This window comes from Meleagris gallopavo, chromosome 4 (assembly GCF_905368555.1).
Source record: "Meleagris gallopavo chromosome 4, MGAL_WU_HG_1.1, whole genome shotgun sequence".
NCBI classification, from domain to species: Eukaryota; Metazoa; Chordata; class Aves; order Galliformes; family Phasianidae; genus Meleagris; species Meleagris gallopavo.
Genome location: NC_139407.1, coordinates 50542493 through 50567062, shown reverse-complemented (window position 1 = coordinate 50567062; position 24570 = coordinate 50542493).

Sequence of the window (24570 nt, the reverse complement as noted above, 5' to 3'; positions counted from 1 at the left end):
AGACTTCTACTTGTAAAGGGAGATTAGAAACAGAAAATAAATCAGCTTTTTACATGAGCAGGTAATGATAGGACAAGGAGGAAAGGCTTCAAACTAAAGGAAGGGAGATTTAGATTGGATGTCAGGGGGAAATTTTTAACTGAGAGGGTGATGAGGTACTGGCACAGGTTTCTCAGAGAGGTTGTGGATGCCTCATCCCTGGAAGCATTCAAGGCCAGGTTGGATGGAGCCCTTAGCAGCCTGATCTAGTGGTTGGCAGTCCTGTTCACAGCAGGGGGATGGAACTTGATGATCTTTGAGGTCCCTTCCAACCCAAGCCATTCTATGATTCTATGATTGACAAAGGCACTGGTTATTGAATGGATTATCTCATGTCATTAAGCACCAATATACTTTTAACATTTATGAATCAGGAAAAACTGTTGTATCCTGAGAGCAAAAAGTTCAACTCTTATTACTTATGTCAGACTAGAATTTTCATCCAGCCTAGGGCACACAGTTCCACTCTTAATACTTTCGGATCAGCATCAAAATTTTCCTGTGCAGCTGAACTGTATTTAGCAAGACAGTGACTCTAAATATATGCCTAGAGTACGTACAGCTACCAGCTTCTGACTGAAGCAGACCCACTTAACTAAAACATTAATGTATCCGTTTCTTCTTTAAGATAAAACTTAAATTTGAAATACCTGTATCATCTTATTACTAGAGGGGCTGAAAAAAAAAAAAAATCAGATTAAAGAAGAAAATTGAAGGAATCAATTTAAAATGATTTAAATAAACAGAACTGAGCCACGAGTTACCAAAACAAAAGAATACGCCAATTTAACCTGACTGACGTCTTGACACATTTGTTAAATATATATATATAAAACAGAATATCAAGAGGAACTATGAAATCCCATTAACCATTCAACATAAATGATAACTACTACAAAAAAGTTACAAAGAATTTCACAGGGAACAGTTACAAACAAGTCACATGAGAGGGAGACAGTGATTTACAATTTCCTTTCACTCTTTCCAATTATTCTGTATCTTCTACCCCAGTAGATTACCAGCTAGATCTTTCAATTACAGAAATGTAAACTGAAGCTATCTGGAAGTGCAAGAAGGGGAACAGTCATAACTCACAATAACAAACATGGATTAAAATCTCAACGCTTTCCTTAAGACACCTGAAATTAAATTTGGTCAGGCATACTCAGAGTGAAATGATTAGTCATAGATAACTCAATGCAGAGAAGCTTGCCAACAGCACCCAGCTCTACAGTTCTTGTTTCTTCTCCTCACAAAATCATAGATATATGAAATGCAGCTACACGATGGTGCTCACTCCCTGGAACCAGAACCTACAAAGGCATACTGCAGCATAAGTCAAGCTGGCTAAACATCTGCTAAAAGAGCTCTTGGATGAAAACTAGCCATATTGACTGAGGAATGCACCTGATACAGAGATCTGTTCGCTCACTAAGCCATTCAAGGTGATAATGTGACACAGCTATCCTTTTCAGGGCCACAGCAAAAATGCTGCTGTGTTTTGTCGGTAAGCCTAACCAGGGTTCTCCTTCCACAGACATGTTCATACCCTATTTCACATATTGGTTTGTCAGCACTGAACCAGCTTGTTATTTAAAGGCATTTTTACTCACAATTTAGATGTTATTTATGATGACTTACAATAATTGATTGCCACTTCACACATATTGTAAACTAAAAACTCAATCCACATATGTGTTGAGCTGAATTTAAGCATGGTTTAATGTATTTTGTATATATTATATACATATGGCTACACTTACTCACTTACATGAATATATTTCACTTAATGAAATATAATATTTCTTAAGACCTGAAAAAAAGTCAAATATTTCATTCTGCTATATAATTCAGCCAAAAGTATTGCAGTGACTAGATTCAAACAATCAAGCTACTCTGAGGATCTAAAACACAGTGGAAAAACAGATAACGATTTCCAACAAGATATAACTAAACTGTGTAGAAAATATAAGGAAAACATTCAACAAAGGTTGTAGTTTGCTCTTAATCTGATATTAAGGAACTTGGTATAAACACGGCAAGCAGAATTCCTGGAGAAATAGAAAATCTCTAAAATAATAATTAGGCTGGTCTATCGTAAGTAAATCCATTGTATAAACTTAGCTAAGGTTGAGACTGAAAAATGTTTTCTGTGAAGAAAATTATTGAATAATGCCCTGTAATGCCATCTTGCATTTCAGCAAGAAAGTGGAATAATGGTTGTTCCTTCTGCCCCCATCTGTCTTGCTGCACCTGATACAGACTGACAGCTGACTGTAATCTGTACCGTACCATATGCTTTTGGCATACATTCCTCACTTCCCTTTCACACGATTGAAGTTTCCTTCACTAGATAGTACCCAGACAGACCCCTGCTCAAGTTCAGTGTGGATCTAATACAATCCTAGGAAAAAACTGGAAAGGATTTTCCTCAGAAATGACACTCTTTCAAGTGTCCTCAAGCACAGAAGCAAAATAGACCATATAAAATACTTCAAAAGGGATGAAAACTATTTCCTTTGGTATAATTCTTTAGTTACATCTGTTTTCTTTTCCTTCCTGAAATCCTTTCACACTTTTGAAGTGATTTTCATCTTAGCAGTCCTAAGACTAACGCAATACAAAACATCAAGTATTCGTGCATTTTTTGTTTTCTCTAAAAGCTTTCAGTAGCTTAAGAAAGCACCTTAAGAAAGTAAATTCTCCTTCATGATTTGATACCAATTCAATGAAGAAATAAGAATTTATCTAAAGATACTCCAATGGCAAGACTCTAAAAATCCCAGGTAAGCATGGGTCACCTAAGTCTTCTTCACATTTCTGAAAGTCTGTCCCTAATAGTTTATAGATTTTTATACAGTGGACAGCTTGTAGTTTCAATGCAATTTTCCTTATATTAAACTTTTCTCTGTTCATCAGCTTTAGTATTTTTTAGGAATTATAAATTCAGCTTGACTTAAGTGAATGCAGCTCCACCAACTGACAGATTTCACCACAGGTGATTATGACCGTTGGGATTTTACTAAGATGACTGCTTTAGGGCTTTTTTGTTTCTTTATTAATTAATATAAAATTATACAGCTTTTTTCACCTAAAAAACTGTTAAGAGTTAGGTAGATAAATTCTTAAATGTCCTAAGAGATAACATAGCTTGATATGGAAACAGAGTCCATTTTAACTACTCATAATCCATTCAAAACAACTGTCCAGATCAAAGAATTGAACATTGAGTTATTGACAACAAAGCACAATTTACACAGTTTCAGAAGCATCACAATAAGCTGCAGATGTTTGAAAAAATTAAAACTATATAACTTGAAGCATCATTATTGGATTTTTCTGCTGTAGAAAACCCACTTTACATACTGTTCTTGATGGCTTCTGTTGGAATAAGTATGCTTAGTATATGTTCATTTTAAATGTAAATATTTAAATGTAAATATGAAGAGGCATAGTATCTTGATGAATTTTGGATGCCTCCCAGGAACTAAAGTGGCTTGATAATATGACAAAATCATGTTAGCCGCCCAAGTATAAGTTTGCCTTGTCCATCCAAATATCAATATGCATTTGGTCAAATAATCTTAAATACAGAGAGTCGTGAGTGAAACTGTTCTCACTGTCCCTAAAGAAGGAAAGAGAATGAAGTACAATGGACAAGTTATAAATGATAAACAGAATGACACAAGAAAACCTACTAATGGCATGTTCCACCAATCATATTTGAAAGAAAAAATTATTAGAAATTATCCGGAAAGTTATGAATAATGAAACCTGGTTTGGCTAAGTAGGAAAAAAATAAAAAATAAAAATCACAATTCAACAGACCTGAAGGGAAAAATGTATATATGCCAGAGATTTTCTGTTGCATTTGATGAAACCAAAAAGACAAGACTAATTGAACAAAAAGGAGGATGACAATAAAAAGGCTGAATGCAGTAACTATACACTGAGATGGGAACTTTAAAAAAGAGAGATAAAGACAAAAAACACTAAGACTTAAGGTAAGGAAAAGTACATTTTGTATGATTTTGGTGGGGTTTTTTTTGTTCGTTTGTTTTTGTGGAGCCCAAAGAAAGCACATCATGAAAGACTGTTAGAGAAAAACTGTGTCAGATCCAAAAACAAAGACCATCTAATGAATCTCTGTAACAGTCAAACTCCCTGTCCACCTCATGTTGCCCTCAGGCTGAGAGAGAGAATTACCTAGCTATACCTAAACTGCTCCCAAGCTCCTAGACCTGTAACTATTCCCCATCTGCACAAAGAATTCATCCTGAAGTCCTTGGGAATGCACAAAGACTCACATCTCAAGCTCCTCTCTGTGCAAAATTTTCCATGTGAAGAGAAAAAAGAAATCCTTTCAGCCTGATAGCAGGAAAGAGGAGTGGGAAGGGAGGAGGTAAGAAGTTGATGGGTTTGTTTTTGGAGGGGAATATGCAGTTTTGTTCCAAATAGTCTTTTTAAACATAGCATTATAAACATAACTCAGAGTTACATGGATCCTATAATTCATTTAGGTAGATGTTTTCCTTTTTTTTTTTTTTTTTTTTTTTGCCTCCTCATGAAAATCTCTCCATTAAATTTTAACAATTTTAACAATTTTGCAGTGCTGGAATTACATACAGATGCCAAAAAATGCTAATTTATACATTTCATTCTGCACTGCTTTGTTCTGCTGGTGGCGTTTTTGTTTTTGGTGTTTTTTTCCCCTCTAATTCTTTGTGGTTTTGTCCTTAAAAAGTGTTTTTTTTCTTTCTAATAAGAATTGCAATTATTTTAGTATACTTGAAAATTGTATTTCTGTAAATACAAAATGACTATCAACTGTAAAAGAAAAAATAAAAGGTTAGTTCAAATTTAAAAAAAAAAAAAAAAACCTCATGAAGTTACCTAAGCTTTGACTTTCTTAGTTTAGTCTTTGTTGAAAACATGTTACACAATGGTGCACCAGGACATAATTACATTTTCTACCCTGTTTTAAGATTCCAAACTAACACATATGCTATAAATCAAGATTAGATTTCTATATACTAAATTTCTGAGCCTTTCATTTGAAGTTTTTTAAATATCAATTTTTAAACACAGACTTATTGTCCATAGAAAATCATTTCTCGATGGTATGAAGGCTGTCACAATCCAAAATATTTTAAAATCAAATGAATACTTCAAAACATACATATATGCATGTATGTACATGAATACACTAACAAAATATATGTGGATTAATGAGAAAATTTCTTTTGGACTTTACAACATTCATGTATATAACAAAATGACCATCACGTTTTCTGTGTCTTGAGCTTTTACGATACATTTAAATCATTTTCATGATTTTCTGCATACACAAGCAGAAGCCTTCTATCCTTTATCAACTAAGGAGCTTTCAGATTCAGGTATCTCAGACACATGAACAGCTTTAATACTGCCAAAATTTTTCTAGAATCTGAGGAATTATAATATTTGCACAAAGACTGAGAACAAATTTGTATAGGGGAAGAAGATAAATCTTATAAAAATCTTTAGGAGCTCTTACGTACCGCATGTTACAGAACTTAGAGACTGGGTGTAGGTTATGATGTAGCACATGCAGATGTTCCATGACTAAAGTTTTCTCATCATTTCTAATGTCCACTTCATTCTGACCCCCAAAAATGCCTGTCAGGCTGGTTTTACTTTCTTTCTTTGGCTGTCTTTGATATAATAGATATGATGTAGGCTAATTTGAATTGATTTAGTTTTGAATTATTTGAATTGAAATAGTATTGTATTGATCTGTCCTTAAAGATATCCTTTTCCTCTGCTTCTCTGTGTTATGATGTTTAGCATGATCAGCACATATGGGTGCACCTGATAGTTCTAAATTTATACTTTATTTACTAAATCCCTTTTATTACTTTATAATACACAGTATATGTTGTTCAATTGGATACACCTTATTTGCTAGTAGAATTTAAAGCCTCTGAATTGTTTTTCCTACTAGTATATCACTAAAGCTATGGGATTTCATTTTGTTTTTTAATAAGAGCCATCTGGGAGGGATGAAGGGACGAGAGAATGTTAATAAATCATAGGGAGGCCTGAGTTGGAAGGGACCTCACCAAATATTTAGCACCAACACTCACGATTTGGGCAGGGTTACTACCCACTAGATAAGGTTTCTGAAATTTTAAGATGAACTAAGAACATTAGAAGTAAAGGGCCACACCAAAGAGAGAACAATTGAAAGCTAACGATGCAGGTGCCTCGATACAAAAGACAGAAATACGTGAAGTATTAACAGATTTAACTGGAAACAGAATTAACACATATTTGTATATTTCAGATAAGAATCAAGTCCAAAATATTCAATGCTAGGAGACAATTAAGGCTTTAATTAGGAATAAAACAGTAAAGGAATATTTGAGTCATACATTACTGATGTTTTCAAAGCTCAAAGTAAGATTTTTCAGGGAGGTCTTTGTTCTACATTAGAAAAAAAAAAAAAAGAACTATGTTGAAACATTCCTCTCACGGTAGGAGCTTTTTGTCAATTTAATGAAGAAATTATGCTAAAAAATACACAAAGACAAGTTTTTCTTACTTTCCCACTTGTCTGAAAACCAGAACTAGACAGAATTAGATAAAAATGAAAGGAAACTTTCACCTGCGAAAATCACTGCCTTCCATTAAGGATTTCATCAATGCACATTTTAGCAGATTAAAAAAAATTCTGTTAGCCAGGGGGACAAAGAGGCTACATACTAATTATTCTTTTTGATCTTCACTTGCAGGAAGACATCTGACAACTGTCAGAGATAAAGCTTACAATTAGGCAGCTTTTTTAAATAATTAAGTACAGGAACTGAAGCTTTCCCTAGACTTGCCTTCTTTCTTCTATCTCCAGCTGTACTATTTCCTAGCCAGCTGAGAAGTCACATACAGTCATTTTCCCCCATTGTCAATAAATAGTAAATAAAAGTCAGCTCTAGTCCACCCAGATCACTAAGGTGACTAAGTTACCACCACGCTATGCAGTTACTCAATGGAAATGAATAATCAGTGACTTTTCTAATTATGCACTAAAGGAAAGTCACTTGATTTTTTTTTTTTTTTTCAGAAAAATTCATCACCTAGCTATTCAGTCATTAAAGTCTCTCCTGAAGATATTTACAACTAAAACATAAAAAAAATATAACCATCATGAGCAAAAGATTAAATGGAAAAAACAAAGATGAAAATGTCTAAGGACTATGATGACCTCAAGGAAGTATTTTATTGCTTGGTGAACCACAGCACTCAGAAGCACAGTTCCACCTGCATTTGTTCTGTTATGCATACAGAACAAATACATATATATACATATACACATACTGTTATGCATTAATAAATACTTAGCTTTTATCTTGGTCATAGAAAAAAGTTAATAAGCACTAGAAGTTAAGTAATACCAATCTCAGGAGATGTCTTAATGAAAAAAAAGAGGATTTGTAGAGGAAAGTCGGGAGAATTCTATCACAGTAACTTGTTATGCTGAAGAGCACTTCAGCTTCTGCTTGGCTTCTGCTCCTCAGACTTACTCACGTCAACAGAAATCAAGAACGACTGGATACTACAAAACCTAATTATCTTCCAAGATTTTTTTTTACTGACTAGTACAATATTCCTGTTTAAAGATGTAATTTTTTTTTCAATCTAATTTCTAGAAACAGACATATCACCATACTTGCTCTATGTTTTTTCTTATTTTTCAAAATATTCACTGTGCTCCTACAAGAAGCCTACCTCAGTGAGATATCCAGTTGCATCCAAACACTCATGTTAATCATAAAAACAAATAAATAAGCAAATAGTGAACCTCTTAAAAGCTGCCTGTTGTGTACTCTAATCCCGAAAGTAAAAACAGGATATACTGAATGAGAGGTTCCTTGCGAGTTATTGAAACAGACTATCAGAACAGGGAAGGTCAAGAATCATTAGTGATACACAGCATTTTGAACTAGCATGCTAAAAAGGGACACTGCTTCCCTTAACCAACTTAACTTTGTAAACCCACAATACTAATCAAGTCATTAAAAAATTGTGAAAAATGGGTCTGATACAAAACTAATAGAAATATTTGAACATTTCTGCCTATTTCAATAGTATTAGACCAGATCCCTGAAGTTAGTTTGATGGTGTGTGATATAATGTAAGAAATAATATTAAAAGCTTTAAAATTGAGTTAGGCTTAAAGAGGAATAAATCTATATGAAATTATTCTTCTCTACCCTCTTTTTTTTTTTTTTTTTAAGGATGAATATAGATGGCTAACAGTAAACTAGCAGTAAATCTGATTTTAATAATATACACTATATACCCTGCGCTTATACTTGCTTAAGGAATCAAGTGTTGTTTGTTTGAATGTCTATTACTCTGAGAAGGTTCTCCAAATCTCGACGTTTGTTGAAGTTACTTTGGCTCAAATAATTTATGTCATGCCATTTATGCACTGCTTCTTCACCATGTTTCACTGCTGCAACAATAAAAGACACAGTAAGTTGTTTCCAGGTAATAAAACTTTTTGTGCTGTAATAATAAATGAATATGGTACAACTTCTTCACTTCTGTATTGAGTGGTGAGGTTTTACAGATTTGCAAAATAATATTAAAATTGTTAATTCCAAGGCAGCAGATACAAATGTCCACTACAGAGATCCCTACTTTTCACTTGCAAATATTAGTCCTATTTGGATTACTGCAACAAAATTGTGAGACAAACTTGTACGAGAAAAAGCCACAGCTGATTTTTTGAAGCTTGATTTCTCACAGAACACTCTAAAGTAGTGCTGATGTTCTGTATTACCAGACATTAAAAAAAAAACGTTGTATTACATTTTCCGATGATTTCCCCATGCACTAGGGCATATGATACCAAACTCCTCATGCCTCTGCTTTCCTCTCAAAATAGGGCAGCCTAATCTGAACTGATTAATGTTCATAAGTATCTAAACGGACAAATGGATGAGGCCAGGCTCTTCTTCACAGTGTGCAGTGATAGGATAAGGAGCAATGGCCTAGAACATGAACATAAGTAGTTCCATACAAAAAAATAAGTTGTTGTTCTTTATGGTTAGGATGATGGAGCACTGGAATAGAATGCCCAGAGGTTGTGGAGTCTCCTTCTATGGAGATACTCAAGACCAGTCTGGATCCTTACCCACGTGACATATCACAGGGAGCCTGATTTAGCAGAGGGACTGGACTCTGTGATTTCTTGGGGTCCATTCCTACCTCTGCAATTTGGTGATTCTATGATTCTATTATCTATACCAGCACCTAGGAACAACTTTTTGCTCATGGCACATCAACTGAGAGAATTCAAATGTTATGGACCTAAACCATGCCAGACACACGCACATGCTGCTTTTCACACCTGTGCTATGGTCTTCTTTATTAACATAGCAGATGTGTTATGTTTCAAAAACTGCATTTTAACAATTAATTATAATACAGTACTCAAAGGAATGCTCCAGATTTATTTTTTTCTTGGCTTGTCCTGGTGATTTATAATTTTTTATATAATAATATATAATTTATATATAATATATAATTTTTTATAATTTTAAATTAGGGTTCTCTAAAAAAATCTCAGGCAGCTTTTAAGGTTATTTTCTCCCCAGAAGCACCACTGAGGGAAACGAATCACATGAATTGTAGAGTTTTCCCATTCGTGCCCTGTTCCCTCTACCTCGAGGATATATGGCAAAGTCAAAATTACTTCAGCACTTTATAGTGCACACTCTTCCTTGATTTATGCCAAAAAAAAAAAAAAAAACACCAAGTATATTATCACTATACACTTTCATGTTCCTGGGAGGTGGAAATAAAAAAAAATAAGTCAATCAAAATCAGAGGCTTCTGTGCTTAAGTATTTCACAGGCTTTAGTTCAATGACTTTAATCACTTCACACTTTTGAAGAAATTCCTCAGCTTTTTGTCACTGACTATAAAGCAAAGACACGTAGTCTCCTTCCAGCTAGAACAAAATATAGTTTCCCTTAATAAATTTAGCTTTATTAGTTTCATCATCTCTACAAAATTACCAGATTGTGTCACAGATTAAAAAAATACTTTAACTGTTGAAGAAAAAATTATTCCATATTTTGCTGCTTTTATTGAGTTTGTGCTTTTTCCCAAGCACATCTTTAATTGCTTAAGAAGGATTATTAAATGCTATTCCAAACTGCTCAGCAATTCTAACAACTTATTGATGAAATGTTATCTTCCTGAGGCTCTAGACTTTGCTTTCATTTACTGTGCTATCACTAAGATTCATTCATTATATTCAATATCAATATTATGCCAACCTAATCAAATAATTACTGCCTTTTTCAAATTACTCTCTTCTATACAAACTAAACATATTACTCCCTTCCTAAGTACTTTAAAAACTACAACAGCAATTTGGTCCTATGACATTAACATGCCACGTTACTTCTTTCAATCTTATTTATTTTGCTTCCTATTTCATGTCAGGGAAGGCTCTGTCCACTTCACTATCTGCCTGTATGTCTTCACAACTTCCCATAGCTGGGGCCTGGGCACCATCTGTGTTCAGAGAACCTTTTTCATGACTGAAAGCACTAATGGATCCAAAGATGCTTTTCTGAAGGTAATTCTGTGCCTCAATTCCTAAGCACAGACACAGTAAAAGGAGTCCTTACTGACTCCTCCTTACTTCTGGTTTTGTCCTCTTCCTCAGTCTTTACTTTTTGACTTTTTTTTCCAAACATTTTCTCTAAAGAAAGTAAAGCTTTGATTCCATAAAACACACTTCCTGTAGCAAAGTAAATCCAATAGATTCCACCTAAAACTTACAAAGAATCACTTCCACTATCTTCAGTGCTCAGCCATTAATATATTTTAATTGCAGCTAGGATATATGAAGTTCAGCTTAAGTTAAGCAAAATACCATAAAAGAAGGACAAAACAACAGAAATATGTAAAAATACAGAAAACAATCAGAAACAAAGTGCTTTAAACAAAATAAAAAATTTGTCCTTAACACTCAGAAAGCTAGAACACGAAGAGATGTACTTTATGAAAAGCAAATTTGTGAATAATTAGCATTTTCACATCTCAGTGGAATAGCGTGAGATTTTTATGATATACCTAATATGCAAGTTTCAGTAATAAAAGGATGAAGAAACAGCAATACAATTAAGAGAACGTAAGTAGCCACTACATCAGATATTCAAGACAAGAATAGAATTTTGTCTGACTGTTTACATTACGTACATTAGCAACAACAACAACATGGTTCTTGTTCAACTCTGGGATAAGTGTCCTGGAGCACTGTAATATAGCAACTGAGAGAGAACAGGGCTGATAGCATGGAATTAATCTACTGAACTGTAAAAAGAATGGCATCAAAATTGTCACACAAACTACTTGCTTTCAAAAAGAATCTGAACATTTAAAAGTTGAGATTAGGGATTAAAAAAAGTAGGATTTAAGTCATAATGATGATTTCTGAACATCTGATACCTTGTAGCAGCACTTTTCATCATCAGAAATTGCTACAAATATTTAACTGACTGAATTAATAGAACAACTTATTTCCACAAGAAATTACACACAATCACCAGTTCCTCCCTCATTGTCTGTCCAGTTCCTTTACAGATAAGTTTTTTAAAAATAAAGAAAAAATAGCCACGGTACTTTAAAATCTGTTAAATATATACATTTAAAAAAAAAAAAACACTGTTGATATAGTTTTGTTCAGATACCAAAAAAAATACTTTTCAAAAAAAAAATATACGAACTGAATTAAAAGTTCAACACCACAGAAAGTAAATTTGCTGTGGAAATGGAAGAGCTAAGCTGTGGGGCCTTTTAACCTTTCCATCTTTTCTTTTTCACCTCTTCAACTGTTGACCCAAACAGCAGAGAGAGTGACAACAAAAGATAAAACTGAATGAAGGATCCCTGTTTTACCTTGAAAGTTGCCAAACTTCATGGAGATTCAGAAGAAATAATGCGTCTAGAAAGGATATCCTTTTTTTCCCCTTCTAAAATGAATGTTCTCACATCAGAGAGGTATTCATCCCTTATGTATTAAAAAGATAAGCATTATTATCTGGTTAATAAAAAGCGAAGTTGACAACATCAGCAGCTTTCAAAATAATTGTACGTGAATTTGATCAGCAGAATGTTATTAACGCTGCAAGATGAAAAACAAACAGGATGGAAATTTTCAGCATTTGGAGGCATCATTATATTCTGTTTTTGAGAAAGAGAAGCAAACAAACCCTTGCTTAAGATGCAAATCACGCTCAGCTCACCACTATTATGCTAGAGCATTTTTAATTCTCTGCAAATATACAAGATGACGGAAATCTCCTAGAGGAATATAAGGTTACAAAGCTCATCACACTTCAATCACGTAATTCATTTGGATTTGCTGGAATTTCATACGTAGGAGACTCCCCCAATATAGGAAACTTCACTAATTGTCAGAAATTACAGACAAAAAAATGTCGATACTGTTGTACATGTGTGTTTCACTTAGTATCTGTCTCCTTCTAAAATAACTGCAGGAAAATTTAAATTCCTTCAGGTACATATTGTTTGAAAATGTTCAAAGATATCTTGTTTGAAAGCTTACGCTTAACATTTACAAGGTGATATTCTAGTAGTGGTCAGTAATGGCTTTTATGACAATTTTCTATTTTCTTGATCAGCATTCAAAAAAAATAAAAGGCAGAAAGAGAGACAACATGAAAATATGCTTCTGTTGAAATTTCCTGAAACTTTGTGTGTATGTGTGCACACACAACAGAGAAGTAATATATTTAATTTCCTTCCCAACCTCCCCTCAGCCCTGACCTGACTCAAACTCCCTTTTCAAGGTTTTCATTATGCCACTTCTTCCATGCCCAAGGCTTAAATTCCACATATTTCTGAAACCTCTTCCAATTCAGTAGTAGAACTATCGAAAAAAAAAAAAAACAATATTAAGATTTGAAAAAATTAAAGACACAAGTAGCCTCAAAACTTTCATACAGATTCTTCAACTTTTATGGGAGAGCTTCCTTCTGTACCCAATGATTCACTTGTAAATGAGATTCATAAAATGATAAACTAACAAACCATTTCAGGACTGATATCCAATAACGTACAGCATTTGAAGAAGATTAGAAAACAGAAGAATACATTTTGTTATTTTGCTGTTCAACTTCAAAAAGAAGAATAATAGAAAGTGGTCCAGAAATCTAAAATAATACGTATTTGAATACAAAAAAAAAAAAAAAAAAAAGAGAGTAGCGAGCAGTTCAAAGCTGAAAAATTTTTCCATCAAATAACAAGTCTGGGCTGAAAGCATCACATTTAAATGGTTATCTGCAAACATATTTTAAGTAATAAATATTTCAGCATCAGACAAAACATATACGTAGATTCAAATTTCTTTATACATATACATACACACATACACACCTTTCTTATATAAGCACAAACACCTTCTTATTTCATGTATATGAAGTGGTTGATGCCAACGCTTAAGATAGTTTCCCCCCAGAATCTCAAGATTTTGTGCCAAAGGGAAGCTGCAGACTTGCCAGAGTTCAGTATTCAAATAAGGAAAAAATTCCAAGTTTATTTGTAATATTTTCTTTTGCATCTGTGTGCCTGTCATTTACTGTCAAGATATATTGTAAGGGTATGTATAAGGAGAGAGCAATTTCTCCTTTAAGGTTATCTGGTCACACACAGCAAACAAACGTTAAACAACATCAAGAACAAAATATATCACTATACCACTGATAATTCCAAAGTGCATTCACCTTCAGTGCCGTTCCATATGAAACAAAGTAGACTTCAAACTCATGAGATTCAGATATCTCAAAAACAGAATATACACATCCACTTCAAATACCCAAAGTATCTGATGTTTGCACTAGGCTGCCAGACATGAAGAGACCTATACCCTGTTGGAGAGCTGAATGACAATCAGATGACTATCCTGGCATCTAGAGCAGTACCAGATGCCTACATTTATTCTGAATACCATTCATCATGTCTATAAAGCCATGAAAACAGCAGGTAGGGAATGATTATTCACAATTTCTCAAATACAAGATATGGACATTAGCAGGTAGCAGATTTAAAAGCAAATATTAAGCAATACATTTTCACACCTGTGTCTGCATGTGGAGCATAGGGCTGCTGACCAAGATGCCTCCAAGCACACATCAGCTGTACATACCTCTCATCATCTTCACTGTACATTCACTCTAAAAATGCAAATGGCACCATTAAGAAGCTGCAACATTGCTACCACTGCTTAGTTAGAAGAAGACTGGAGGGTGCATTATAAGAAGGAAAAGAGTTTAAGCTTAGAATATTGGTAATGCTAAACTTGCATTTCTTACCAGTATGCCTGGATTGAAAAACTGAAATGAGAACTTAAAGGATAGATGACCTTTTCTAAATTATCAAAAAAAAAAAAAAAATCAGTTGAAATTCAACGCTATCAAACAGAAATACAAGCAGGTTACTCTGAAAGTAATCCCTGCTGTTTTATTTTGTTAGACAACATCAGAGGCAGATGTTAGTGGTATGGTAGTAGAGGTTGAACCTTCCCATCAACATTAAGTTACTTACACTTTGTTGCTGTGCGACAGATGACAATAGAGGGGCACTCTGATAAAATGGCACCAGACATGGAATAGCATATGAAGCAAAGGTGTGTCACTGAATTCCTCTACGAGGAATAAATGACACCCACTGACATTCATTGACACTTGCAGAATGTTTTCGGAGACTTAATAAAAGAGGTCAGCACAGTGAGGTTTCAGCAGCAATGACATTAACTGTGGGTCACCTTTGCTGGTGCAGATATTCATGAGCACAGCATGCAGGCTTTTGTTCATGGCTAACAAAAATGCTAATGGTGGCAACTCTGTTGAAAAATACTGTTTTGAAGCTGAGAATTTGCACTATCAATCAGTGTTATCGTGCTCTTTTTTCTGTTGTAGTTTCCATGGAAATAAATAGGAGGCATTTCTTTTGGAGCAACCTACATAAACAACAAACTTTTACCATCTTCTGCCAGTGTATTAATGAACCAATAAACAGGCACTACAAGTGTCCAGGGATGAGCACCACAATTCCCAAGGGCAACAGATAATTTTGATGTGAAGTATCATTTTTCAAATGCAGGTCAGGAATGTGACTGGATAAATCAATTAGAGAAGAACAACTTAAAAGTGAACTTCCTATCTTTAAAAATGGGACATGGGATATTTTTGAAGCACGTTGACTTACGAATTTTGAAATTGAAAATACAGATACCTAACTAACACCATATCAATTGTAGGGAAAGAAAAGTAATCAGATCTAAAATTTGAAAGTATTTCCAGGAAGTCTTGGGCTGTATGCTGATCCTGATTATGTCATTCTCTGCATTGAATCTAATTCTTTACCACTATCCTGAAATAAAACTTTGAATTTTGCTGATGAAGTTTTTCAATATGAACACACTGGATATCATCTGAAACATTTACCCTATGGTAAAGTTCCTGGTCTCCAGCAGTTAAACAGGTCAGATTAACTGCAACAATAGCCTTGCAAATTAACTGGTTCATATGTAGAACGTTTTGTAACTTTAATCTATACCACCATGATGCATGAACTGTATTTTTCTATTACAAATGGATCACTTTGGAATCACATTAAGGTTACATCACTATACAGAAAGCAACTATACTACTAAATTATTAAGGATCAGATTCTAAACAAGTGTGATGAATTGCAACACTTTGACTTCCAGTTAGACTTCATTTTGTACTAATTCACTGGAAGCAGTATATTTATTTATCTTTATATACATAATCTGTTCGTCCTGTTCTAATAAAACAAGCTTGCTTTTTCCTTAAATTAAAATGCACGTAAAGAACAACACAGCAATACTAACGTAACAAAGTCAGTAAAAATAACTGTAGATTACATGCACTAACAGGAAACTGCCCTTGAATTCTGATTATTTTTTTTTTTTTCCAAAACTTCATAGATGTGAGTTATAATCTTTCATTCCCCTTTGAAGTATACTCAGCCACAGAAGTCAATGGTGTTTACAAATTGAATTTTCTGAAATGCTTCAGGTTGTTTTGGTGGAGAAGGATTGTTCAGAATGTGACTGATTCCAGCTGGTTCTCTATTATTAGCAGGTACCAGACACAATGAAAGAAACAAGGACCTGAGTTTTCCCTATTGTACAATTTAAGGTGCTTTTTATGAGCGCCTTATATGTTCCACATATAACTGATTTGCTTATTTTGAAGTACTGCAGTCTTAGCCACATTCAAACTTAAAGCTGGAAACCAAGAGAAGCAGTTGACACACCAGAGGGTCAGTCACACAGCCATCCAGAATAACAGGCTGGGGAAGTAGCTGACAGGACCTCAAGGTGTTCAGCAGGGAGAAGTGCAGAGTGCTGCACCTGGGAAGGAACAGCCCCAGCACCAGAACATATTGGTGCCATCAAGCTGGAAAGCAGCTCTGCAGAAAAGGACATGGAAGACCTGATGGGCAAAGCAAGTAGAAGCCAGCAGTGTATCCTTGCTGCTAAGAAGGCTAATGGGATTCTTGACTGCATTACGCAAAGTATCATCAGTAGGTCAAGAGAGCCGATCCTTCCTCTCTACCCAACATTGGTGCAGTAGCACCTGCAATTCTGGGTCCAGGTCTGGGCTCCCCATTGCAAGAGAAATCTCGACATATTAGAGTCCAGAGGATGGCTACCATGATTATCAATTCAGACAAATAAATGATGCTAAAAAAGGCATAGGATCATAGGCAACAGAAGTTATTTTCAAATTAAAGTATAAATCCACGGATGATTTACTTTCACAGCTCTACTTTTGAATTACATTTTTATACTGTAATTATTAAATAATACTGTTTGTGTTTCTCCCCTTGATTTTTGACTCTGGAAGAAATCTACTATGGTTTTATTTTCTCTACATTCTCATCAAGGTAGGTAGTAGCACAGATGTCTGAATTTATTATCATAAAAGTACAGATTGATTGTATCAAGTTAAAAAGATATTTTTTATTAGCTCACAGGATGTCAAGGAATAAAATTTGTGAAGAAATAAACATTACAGCAGCATCACACAACAAACACAATTTGATACTAGTGAGAAAATACTGAGTATCTATTAAATGGGATACAAGATTTAACAACCATTTTTGCATTCATTTTTTAAAAGTATGGGATCAATTCTCATTTATACTAAATGGTACCATGAGAGGTAGCCCAAAAGATAATCATCTTTTCAATTAACCTGAAAAGTATGGTTGAATTAATAGCAATAGATGGAAATATAATTTCAGCACAATAAAGGTGCTCTAGCTTAAATGAAAAGCATCACCTTTGTTTTCCTTAATAGGACTGGAGCATCAAGGGAGAAAAAGTCAAAATTAGACTTCACCATTTGATACTTACTGAAGTGCAAAGCTCGAGGAAGTTAATGTGTGAAGATACAAGTTGCTATTGTGCTTCCACAATGTATTTTATAGGACTTGTGAGTACTGCTGTAGTTCCTGTCCCTGCAGGTATTTGAAAGACCTACGGATGCGGCACTAAGAGACATGGAGAGTGAAGGGACATCACGCTGACAGTTGGAACTGACTGCCTTAAAGACTTTTTCTAACCTAGACTATTCCATTATTTTTTAGACATAGTAAACCAATAAGCTTATAATCATATCTACACAAATTTTCATTAATTTGGCAACACAGAACAGACAATAATTATTTCCATATTTAACATATTTCTTTGCTCTCTATGATAACTATCATTCACAACATTTCAGATGTATAAATGAGAAGAAGCTTCCACAATGGCAAATCCATAGACCATCACAGACTTAAAAAAATGAGCATTCAAAGGAAATGTTTGAAAACAAATTCTGATTTTCTAACACTGATCTAAGACATCAAAAAAATGAATATCCATAGCATTGGCACTATTCCTGACTGGCCCCTCCTCTCAAGATTTTCATTAATACTGAAGTTGTAGCTTTTTCTAAAAAGTAAAAAAAAAAAAAAACAAGCTGAATGACAACAGTTGTCTGATAATAGCACAGTCCATCTCTAGAAGTCAACAGAAAATGCATTTTAAAATGTAAGCTAGTCTAGAAGAAAATTTATTAGCCAGTTTATTCAACGTAAATGGTTGCACTGGTAGCAACAGATGAACATGGACTCCCACGTAATCTAAAAACATTTTTCCCAGCTTCATCTCCCACATTTAGTTTTGAACAGAGCTGTCACAAACAAGTAGTCAATTTAAAAGAATTAACAGTGAGATAATTTCCAGAAAACAATTTAAGAAAATGAATTTTCAAAACATAGGATGGCAACTGTATATCAAAATTTTCATAAGTCAAAGATTTATGAAAACTTATTCCCAAGCAATTCTCCAAGTTTAAATCTTCGAGTCTTCATTTTTATAACCCCATCTGTCTCAGTAATGCTGCACTTTGAGATGATCCGTTATCCATGCAGAACTAATACTCCCAGCCACTCTGTCACCATAATTTAATTTCTTACTTGATTTATTGGCTTTTTACATAATTTCTATTAAAAAATCTTGAAAATAACATAGAAAAGCAGTGTAAAACAAGACCTGACTTTAAGAATTTAGCAAGTATCTGTCCAGAGATTATTTAAAATAGAGGGTTCCACTTCCTACAAAGAAAGAAGTGTGCGTAGGAGGACAAACGTAGGTCCACAGGAAAAGCCTGCAAGCCAAATAAAGCAGAACATTCATGAGGAAACTGTGGACATTTGTACTGACAGAGGAAGGAAAAAGCAGCAGGATGTAATTTTGAAAAGGAATAGAGAAAAATTTGATTTGAAAATTGAATCAGTACTAGTTATCTGACTGAACTATGCTGGAACACCCTACCTGCTGGGAATTGCCACTGGCAGAAACAGAGGCTGCAGATACATGGGCAGCGAGGGAGAAAATTTCCTGGCAAGATTAAAACTACCTGCATATCATTTCACCCAGACACCGGAAACTTACAGAGACAGATGTCTGGCTAGGCTCCTGGCAGAATTCTGTAACCCAAATAATTTGTAACAAATAGTAGGAGTATAATACAATATACAAATACAATACATATGACTACTAATACAAGAGTCTGGCCAGTGTAAAGCAAACTGACTTATCTTTTATTTCCACCTCTTAAGTATGGATTAACAGATTGAAGAATTAAACTCCTAGTTCCCTTAGATTTGAGTACTGCTAGATAAGCAACTTAAGTTTGTAATGACTCATAAAAGCTTTAATAAAAATGCATCAGTACCAAGATAAACTTGCAAACATACCTTGCTAATAATCCATAGAAGTATACAAGATACTATGAAATATAAACTGAACTCTGCATATGGGAGGGGCCAAGATGGAGAAAGAATTAGAAAAAAAAGCATTAGAAAAAAAAATAGGATTTGAAGTAATGGTCTCTATTAATAATCAGGAACACTACAGCTATGAAACATTAATGAATCCACTGTTTGCAAGAAGACAGAAAGTCACTGTACTAATAAGACTATAGGACAGATGATCATCAGAAGACGACTCTATTCCTTGGTAACAGGAAGATAATGTTACAGAACACTGTAACTTTCCCTTTCAGCCCTGACCTGAGATATCTAAAAAGAGAAAGTGTAAAAAACTCAGTTAGTAATGCAGACTTCATAAAAGTTATGGATACTGAAGTAAATAAAATTTTGAAGCAAAAGCATGAGACCATAAGAATTGCTAAGTTTTAGAGAGTACTTTCCCCTACCATAAGATCTCACACTGAGATTAGTGATTTTCTACAAAACAAAGTTAATGTTCTGCTTCTTGGCTCAATTTAGAAGAATGTTAGTTTTCAGTCAATTTGGAATAAGCCTGAATGGATGCAGAATTAAATAAACCAACCAAACTCTCCAGTTGAGCAACCTGGATAGATAAGATGTAGTTCAACAAAGAATCACAGAATTCCAGAATACTATCAAGTTGGAAGGGACCCACATGAATCACTGAGTCCAACTCCTAGTTCCATACAGAATCACACAATTCAAAGTCTATGTTTGAGAGCATTGTCAAAACAATTCCTGAACTCTGGCAGCTTAAGACTGTGATCACCACCCTGGGGGAGCCTCTTCCAGTGCCTGACCAATCTCTGGTGAAGAACCTCTTCCTAATCACCAACCTGACCCTCCCCCGAAACAGCTCCATGCCATTACCTCAGGTCCTAATATATAATGCACATATACACATATATATGCACACACACTGTATATAAAAAATACACACACACAGAAGGAAACTTAAACACAGAAACAGTTTTAACAGTTACCTTAGGGAAAGAGAGTTCTAATTGACATATTAAGAACAGAACTGGATACATTCCAAAGAGGTAACAGCATGATTAAATCCAAAATAAGGCTATGCTTTGAAACCAGTACAGGGTTATTTCATCTTCCTGCATGGATATTGGTTTAACAAATGTCTTCATTCGCACTTCTTCTTAATAGGATTACTCTAACTATGTTGTGTTTGCTGTTGCAGTGCAATCCTTCTAACTCAAAAATCATTCTGCTATACAATTTCTTCTTACTGGCATTATATCATTTATTGCGTCAGTGAAAGAAGACAGAGCTGTTTTATTAATTTTCAGCATTGAAGGTTCAAAAGTTCATTTCCAATTTTAACATGATCGAGTATTTTTCTTCTGGTTATTAAAGGACCGAGGGTCATAGAAAGGACAAGAAAAGAATAATGGAAATACATCTGTTAATTGTAACAGTTAAATGTCATACGTATTGTTTTGTGGGTTTTTTTCTTTTTTTTTCCCCACCTCTAGTTCAAAAGATAGCTTGTTGGCTGCAAAAAAAAAAAAAAAGTTTCCCTTAAACATACTCTATCTAGGAAACTGACCTCAAAGTGCAAAGAAACAAATTTCATTGTTAAGGGCAAAAAATTAATAACCTTAATAATTAATAACCTTAATTAATATAGCACGAGAGTCAAAAATGCAGATTTAAATCCACGTTTCAACATAGAACAAATTGCCTATCATAGAGTTACTCGGTTTAAGTTAGCTGATTGGCATGATAAAGATTGAATCCTGAGCTGTACTGAAGAACCACAAAACACACTGTCTCTACCAGGTAACTACTCCAGGTGTGACTTTTGCTGAAGTCTTGCCTGAAATATTTACTTTCCTGTGCTATCACCATATGGAGTGCTCATTCATACTCTCATTCTGAAGATATCCTGCTGTCATGTGTACATGTGCTAGAGACCTAAAAAGGCTGAACATCACAGCAGGTACCTGATACCTCTTCTCTTGGTGTAGCAGCTGCATATTCGCTTTTCCCTCTCCCTCTGACTCCCCAGATGCACTGATGATTCCTGCTGCTTCAGCTGTGCTAAATTAGCTTAGGCCACCCTCTGAGCAGGTAGGAATTCTTACTATGGTTGGGAATAAATAAACTACAAAAATAAAATTCTCAAACAAATGGTAATAATACACCTAGGAACTTTCCCAATATTGCATACTTAGGCAAAGATGTTTTTGAAGAAGTACAGAAGTAAATACACTGGCTCACTTCCCATAATTTCAGAAGTTTTTAATCATATTCAACTTCGGTATAAAAAACTAAGTTGGAATAAGCATAGTAAGTAGTCCCCCGTTCCCATTAAAATGTATGCCCAATGGGTCCCTCACACAGGCCTTTATGAAAATTATCTTTTTTCTAAACACAGATAAATCACAAAACTTCTTTAGCCATCACCTGCCATTCAGTACAGGTGATGCTTATTTAGCTTCATGATTATTTTCTAAGTTCTTTTCCCCCTTGCTGCTCTGCTGTCAAAATATTCTAGCAGCACTTTAACCACTGTTTCATAACTAAAGCAGCATCACATAATCTAAAGAACATTACTTTGCCTCCTTAAAGATTTAGCACAGTAAGTAACCATTACTAAAGGTAATGAATATCATCAGAAGTACTGCAGAAGGCTGCATTTCTCCAGTCCTCCCAACTCCTGAGACTCTCATAAGGTAATCTGGGGTTGTATTGTAAAAAACAGGAACACTGACTTCTGTATTTCTAACTTCTATATTTTGTAACACAGATAAGTACTCTTGCTATGAAAAGGCACACAGCAAGTTTTAATATATCCAATATGGCCTCAAAACTCTTTAGATAAAAGAATAAATCATCACAAGAGCCCCAGTAATTTTATATTCACTTCAGTATTGCCTGTTGCCTTTTTAATTTGGATCATCTCAAAGTACAATTATAGAATGCCATAACTGAAGGTTTCTTGAAGAACAAAAGCAACAACTCTGTCCTTGCATGGAAAAAAATGAAGTTCTTTAAGAATAAGAGAAAAAGGTCTTTGTCACACACTTCAAAAATAATGGCAGTGTAGAGCCTCTTATAATCCTTTATGTAGCGTTTTCTCTAAGTCAATGCATTCCCTTAGCTGCAACCTCCCAACTAAAAGTCCCAGTCTTTATCCCTTCAGCAATAAGAATTATTTTACATTTCAATTAGAGGGCTGAAAAAATTCTGTACAACTGACTTTCCTTTCTCTTTAAGAAAGGTGACAAGAGTCACAGCCTATGAGCTAGTGAGACATCACAGAACTCTGAGAACCCTCCATGGTACAATTACATTACCAGAGTCAAATGTAGATTTCAACTAAGCAAAAAATGCTTACTATTTTGTTCTTTGTGTTAAAAACAGAACAGCATAACTGTTCATTTTGAATCCACTAAAAATAAAATGAGAAAATGACATTACAGAATATTCAAAGAAACATCACACTGTATGTTGTGAGAAATATGTTATTCCATCTAATTGCTATGAAATTACAGGTAATTATTTCTGATGCTCTCTCCATGCATCATTTGTGTTGAAGAAATCAGGAAGTGTTGAATTATATACACCTTCTGAGAATCAGGAAATAGTCAGAGTAAACATCTCAGGCATAGTTTGTGGTTTATTTTGTTGTTTTTTTATGTTGTTGTATTGTGTGTGTGTGTGTGTGTGTATATATATATTATTTCTACAAATCATTAGAGCCATGAACTTTGCAGGCACCGTTGCAGTATCAAGAAATTATCACGAATCTGTGATGCAACAGTGGTTCTTGAGCATTTCATGGCTGAATGTTACTTATTCACAGCGTATTACTCGTGCTGTACATGTATTCAGAAACTGGACTCAATTCTTCTGGGTCCCCTTCCAACACAAGGCATTCTGTGATCTTACAATTGTTTTTTTTTACTGATCTTAAAAAACATCACTGATTGTAGAAGTAGGAGTCATTAAGAGATTTCTCGCTGATGAAATGCATCCAAAACTTTTTAGGATCAGCAGTGATCCTTTATCTTCTTTCTAATTCACGAGTTTTTTGGTTGTTGTTCTTCAGAAATTTTTTTAAAAATTATAAACAGTGCTTTCTCATGCTTTGGAAAAGCTTTTTAAAATGCAGAAAGAAAAATTAGGAACTCTTCCCTTTATGCGCGATTGTGCTTTTCAAAAGTACAAATATGACTGGGAGAGTATATTAAACTTCAATTAATAACAGCTTGTTTGTAAATTAAATAGAAAAGGTCATTATACGCAATTGTGGAACACACAGCATTTAAAATGGTAAATATGCACTGTAAGGATTATTTTTCGTAAGATACATTGACATTTTGGGGAATATCCCTTAGGATTACTTGTTCCATACCCCAAAACCTGTCAGTATGAGATCACACACATACACAAAAGAGTAAGGGAAATAAGGCATCATCTGAAGGTGTTCCTTGTGCATGTATGATAGGTTGCTCCAAAAACAATACTTCCTATTTTATTATGTCGGACCACAGTGTCAGAAGTGGTATGACAGTAAAGGTCAAACCCTTCTGTTATATTTGTTGTCATATGACAGATGGCAGCAGAGGCGTAGACTCACAAAATTGCGCCTGACATGAAATTGGATATGAAGAAATATCATTGTATCACTGAAATATCAGTGAAATCAGAAATATCAGTGTATAATTGAATTCCTTCATGAGAAAAAATTGCACTCATTGACATTCATCGACACTTGCTGAATGTTTTTGGAGACCAAACAGTGAATGTCAGCACAGTGACATGGGGGGTGGTGCATTTCAGCAATGGCAACAGCAACATGAAAGACATGCCCTGCTCTGCACAGCCATGCACAGCTGCCACACAACAAAATGAAGTACATCTCGTTTAGCCCATCTGAGCAAATTGGCTAACAGTAGTGACTCTGTTGAAAAAAAAAAAAAAAAAAATAGTGTTTAGGAAAGCTTTTGGACCTACTAAAGTTACTTATTCTACCATAGCATACAGAATATTCCACTTCACTTTGAAATATCTGTTTATAGTCAGGAAACACAAGTTTTTATTTTGCAAGGAGCATTCAGACTGAAATACTCATATAACATAAATCACCACCAACTCCTTTATGTGATG